Genomic DNA, 6349 nt, shown 5'->3' on the forward strand with positions numbered 1-6349 from the left:
TGGGTCAAACCACCAACAACAACTCTCGTCCACTTCCACCCATCTCGTCGGGCAGATCTGAGCCACCGTCACTCCGCATCTGATCTAACCGCCACCACACAAATCCATACAAAAATCAACAAAAATCAAACGTTAGAGAGAGAAAATAGACGATATATATATATATATATATATATATATATATATATATATATATATATAGAGAGAGAGAGAGAGAGAGAGAGAGAGAGAGAGAGAGTGGTCGGGCTCGTTCGCCGAGTCCAATGACGGCGGTCCGTGAGAGCGAGGAAAGTAGTCAAAAAATTTTATAAATAATAATAATAAGATATTCTACTTTAAATATATATATAGCTATTAATTGTATTTAACATATTACTCTTAGCTATATGATGTAATTTATCTAAACTATAGCTATTAAATATAAATATGTACTAGTATTAGTTATGCCATGTAGATTTCCCTATATTTAATGCATATGTAGAAGTAATTTATAAATATCACTACTATACTTTGGTAAATTTCCAGTTAAAAAAAAAATTGAGATAACAATTATACAAAATAGCATTAGATTTCGTGACAAATTCATAAAAATATTATTCCACTTAATATGTTAATGAACTTAAATAAGTTTATAAATACCTAAGTTAAAAAAAAAATTACATATAATATAAAAATGTATTATATAAATAGAGGATTGAAAATAACAAGGACGAAATAAACATTGCATAGGATAAAGTGGGGAGAATGACTATTGTTAAAAGTTGAGGAGGAGCTTGATTTTTAAATCAAAGTTGGGGGGTGAATCAATTAAATCTAACAAAAAATATCAAAATAAAGCTATAGATTTTTCATCTACTTGTCTAATTAATATGAAAAATTTTAAAAATAGAAAGAATTTATTTACCATTTATCTTCAAATTTTATTCATTATAAAAAAATGGGGGAGAATTTTCTAATAAATTCAAAAAAAATTGGTTTCTTGACTACTTAAATATTTATAAAAAGATTATTATAATAATTGAATCAACCGCAAATTGTTTGAATATAAATGTTAGTATCATTTTTAAACTACTAACTCATTTACTATACATGTAATAGTCCGCCCGTGACTGTCAAATTTTGAATTCTCCTATGCGATGGCGATGAAAGAACAATAAAGTTACATTCAACTTATAGCTTAAATTCTTGAAATTTCTCATTTTGAATTTTTTTAGAGGAAAAATGACTAATATATGTGATTATTTTAAAGTTACAACTTTAAGAATTAGTTTTAATTTACAAGTAACTAAGTAATCCATGTATGAAAATTTTCTAAAAGTTTTTTTAAAAATAAAGATTAGATTTTCTTTCCAGTAATTAAGGAAGAAAAATATGTATGCATCTTTTGAGATTCTCAATGCATTGAGAAAAAAACCCAAAATTGAATTGATGAGAGAGGATTCCATGCAAATTTTGAATTAATGAACTTTGGGAGGAAAGGGTAGAAATGACATAGACCAAGCATAAATTATTTAATTTAACCTAGATATCCATGTGAATTTATTGAACTAGCCTCAATTGGGCCATTGTGGCCAAAATTAGTGTGGCACAAAGACCTTTCCATTTTTGTATTTGATGTATAGAGCAAACTATACGGCTTATTTAATTTAAAAATTTATACACTTTACTAAAAAAATACGATCTACTAAAAAAAGTACTGCTTTACAACTTGTTTACTAATCTATATTGAGTATAATTAGTGTCAATGTAGATAAATACAACATGTGGGTCTTTTCAATTTGATACAATCAAATATTCTAAACAATATTTGATCCTGACTGCTGAGACAGAGACGATAAATCTGTACGCATCACCAGCTTCGGCAACTGCTAGCCCTTCAATGAGTCCTAATGAAGTGGCTAAAAAGCTGAATCTCAGTCCTAAAACCCCAGAGGAGCAAGGAGTGGTGCTGATGAAGGAAGCACTGGCCCTCGTGGCACCTGCGACTGCGAAGAATAAAGAGAAATTTTCGGAATACAAAAACCCTATCCTAGTGGACGATGATAATCCAAATGAGCAGGTGGAAAAATGGACTAACTTGTTCAAAAATAACAGGGTTGCAGCTAAAGCAATGGCGCGATATATCTCCCAAAATTGGTCTAGTGTGGCGGACCCTAACTTTTATTTACATGATGATGGATACTATATTGTCAAATTTCAAACTGAGGATATGCATGAAATTCTGTATGCTGGTCCTTATACCATCAACAATAGGCCGATGATATTGAAACCTTGGAACAAACATTTTGACCTCAGTGATGAATTTATGGTTGAAATCCCACTTTGGGTGCAATTTCCCAAGTTGCCACTGGATTGCTGGGGCTTGGGGTCTTTGAGCAGGATTGAAAGCGCCATTGGGACTCCTATATTTGTAGATGAATGTACCACCAAGAAGAAAATGCTATCATATGCTAGGATGATTATTGAAGTCAATGTGACAAAACCTCTACCAGATGAGATAATGGTTAAATGCCAAAGGATTGGACAAATTTATAAGGAGCAAGCTGCAGAGAAGAAACCAGACCCACAAAGAAGGAGGAGGAGAGCACAGCAGGTCACTAAAGAATGGAAAACTACAGGTGTCACTTTTCCAGCCACTAGTGCTACTGCCCAAGCAGATTTACCCCCAGATTCAATGGTGGGGAGGGGGAAGGGGGCATACAGGGGCAGACAGATCCACCTAAAAGCCCTATAGATGTTGTCCAAGAGGTGTTAGTCACAACAACCCAGACCAAGCTTCTTCAAGTAATCCTGGAGGTAGCCTTGTACTTAACCTGGTAAATTTTCCTCTACTTGCTGTTGTCTCAAACAGGAAAGGAAATGAGTCTCTGAACAAAAGGAAGTGTGATATTGCAGCTTTACCTATAGATAGGGGTGGATTAGTTCCAAATGTTTAACATGACTTGGATGTTTTGCAACATTAGAGGAATAAATAAGCGGTACAAGCAAAAAGAGTTTAAAAAGTTCTTAGTGAATAAAAGGATCAGACTAGTTGGCTTAATTAAAACTAGAGTGAAGGACGACAACATGATAGGTAGGATAAATAGTATAGTGCCAGGATGGAAAGTGCTGGCAAAAGTGCTGGCAAATTATTCTTATGCTGCCAATGGAAGAATCTGGATCTTATGGGACCCAAATTGGTTTGAGGTGAGCTCTATTCATAGTACTACCCAACTGATTAATTCCAAAGTTAGAGATAGATCATCGGATGACCAGTGTCACACCCCGACTTTACTAGGGTGTGATGGGCACCCGACCCCACGTTTGGAGCCGAGCGAACCCGCTAACTCTTATTACATATCTAAACTCTTAAAAAGTTTGTACGTCGACAAGTAATAGAAGTCGTGGTTAAAACTCCAGATTTTTTTTTTTTTGAAACATAATACAACAAGACACGTTGGCTGATGAAGCCGCTATCAGAACTGACATACTAAAATCATGACTCTATCTGCAAAGTCTCTAACTTTGAATCGAACATCATAGCGTAACATGCTGACTCGGCGACACTCCAGAGCAAATGGAGCTTGCCAACTTTCTTCAAAACATCTTCTATCACGGTCGCTATCCATGCGGAGTACACGCGCGGCATGAAACGCGACCCCGGAGAAGAGGGGTCGGTACGAGCATTGTCGAGTATGTAAGGCATGAACGGTAACATAATAAGAGATGTAAAACATGTCACATGAGAGAGAGTATCCGGTACATGTGAGACATATCATGTGTAAAGTCATTTGTCGTCCATATAAAGCATATTGTATAAAGGCAGTAACTTTGTAGGTATGAGTGCCTCTTAAGGCGGAATCATGCATGCTTATCTTTGCGGAACGTGCAGCCCGATCCATATACTATCTTTGCGGAACGTGCAGCCCTATCCATTTGTATATACATGTACGTATTCTTTCTTTGAAAACATCTCATTTTCATATATAAAGAAAATAGAACATACCGTATTGCCGAGGCGTCGGCTCCGATCCATTTAACCACTTATCCCGCGTCCGGGCATCCCGCGTCCGGGATGATGTCATATCATTCTCCAACTGATCAGGTGGCTGTGCGCCTATAGCGCCTGCCCTTTTTCCCATCTTCCCCATATACATATACATATACATATACTTGTACATATATCATGTCATAGCGAGCATGCGTGAGAGCCCAAGGAAAATCATGTAACTATCGGAGTGACATAAGGTCGGAAACCTCCGATTGTATTATGAAATAATCATGGGCGCTTTATCTCACCCCTAAAAGAACTAGTAATAGGCGAGACTATCAATGGAGAGTGACATCATGAGAAATCATAGGACAGGAGCATAAGGCATCATTTCGTTTACCTTAAAACCTTTGAAAGTAGTCATTATTCAAAAATAACTTAACATTTCATATCGTCGTATTCGTAGTAAGGACATATCCTCGACATATTCATCACGTACTTCTTCTCATATCGGCCTCATCATTATCATCATAGAACCGTAGTCGTCGTTTTTGTCATTAAGACTTTCAATATTGTAAAACTTGGTTTTTGAAGAAAAAGGGATATTTTGGAAAACACTTGTAAACTTTTAGGAAGGAAAATCATACCTTGGGGTCAAGGGTTTAATCAACACAGCTATTGTTTGGTAGTCGGAATGATAACCATGAACTTCCATCGGTATAGTACGGAATCAAGCCTAATGGGACTATAAGAGGGAATTCGGGAATAGTGGGCCTACCTCGGTCAAATGAGGCGGCGTACACAATTTACGTATAATACATTTCATGACATTACTCGTGAGAGTTTTAGGGTAGTCGGGTCCTACTTGTGCGAGTTCTAGATGTTTAGGCACTTCTTTCCACTTTTCATGAACATTTGCTTCAATTCTCTTGAATGAATAGTAACAAATTTCAATCTCGGATTTCTAGGAAAGGAACCGTCCCCGAGGCACGTATTCAAGCCTATTATAGCTAAGACATGCCAAAGAAGGAAGAGTGAAGCCTTACATACCTTTTCCGCCTCACGCGCGACTCCAAATTCAAGTTCCAAATCCACCAGAATCTACAAATTGGTCACATTTACCAAATGTTAACTTGAGCATCTAAAAGTGAATTCTCGAAGTAACACTTGTCTACTAAAATTTCGGCGACATTTCCCCTGTAAATGCGCCATCCCCGAGATTCTAACTCGGCCAATTTTGATCAACAACAATCCGGGAATTCAACCCGGCCAAACTATCCATAATACCAACAATTATTCAATTCTATTTAATTCAATTCACATGATTTTCAAAACGATTCAATCAACATAGCAATCCATCCAACACCTCCCAACTCAAGGAATACAACGACATATATCTTTCTTTCAACTTCATAAACTATATCAACAATCTCATATGCTAACAACATCACTTCCATAAATTCAAGAAAACATATTGAAATCACATGGAACTCCAAATCATCCCACATAGTTCTACATCTTCAACATAAGTTATTAAACTCTTATTCTCACCATACAATTCTCAACAACAATAGCCAAGAACACTAAATAAATTTGATTCATTTTTCCTTCAACAAGCGATAGCCACCATTCGGCCAACAATGACAACTTCAACATTTCATGAGTTTCATTCATTTTCTACACATCACAACAACACACAAACATGCACAACAACCAAATTACACTAAATAGAATTTGTTCATCATGCCTACTCCAACAACACAACTCACGGCCACAACTTGCACATACAACCCTTTATGATTTTCATCCAATCCCATATACTACAACATGCACATATCATCTATAACACATGTAAAATAAGATGGAACCTTACCTACTTCTCCTCCCTTCATCTTCTCGGCTAGCTTCTCTTTTGCAAGATAGAATGGTTTTCTCGTTCCAACAACTACTCCACGTCGTAGAGGACCTTCTAATTAGTAGGAAAGCTTGAAGAATATTTTTTTCTCTTGACCATCACCATGGCTGAAATTCGGCCAGCCATGGCTCTCTTTCTCCTTTTTTTTTTTTTCTTTCTTGAAATTTCTAGACTTAGCAAATGATGAATTGGTCCTCCTCTTCAAGACTTATCATATTTATATATACATATGTAACACATGCCATGCACATGGCAGGTTAGCTCCCCTCTTTTTCTCAATTTTTCTAGATTTTTCCTTAATTGTCAAAAGATGACTAATTAAATTGGGCTTGGTCATCTTTGTCCATAATTAAATTGGGCTTAGTCATCCCTTGGTCCATACATATATATTTAGCTCCACAAATATATAATATACACTTGTGCCATCTCATGAAATTATTTTTTCCCACTTTTAGCCTCCTAGT

This window comes from Lycium ferocissimum, chromosome 5, assembly GCF_029784015.1.
Source record: "Lycium ferocissimum isolate CSIRO_LF1 chromosome 5, AGI_CSIRO_Lferr_CH_V1, whole genome shotgun sequence".
NCBI lineage: Eukaryota > Viridiplantae > Streptophyta > Magnoliopsida > Solanales > Solanaceae > Lycium > Lycium ferocissimum.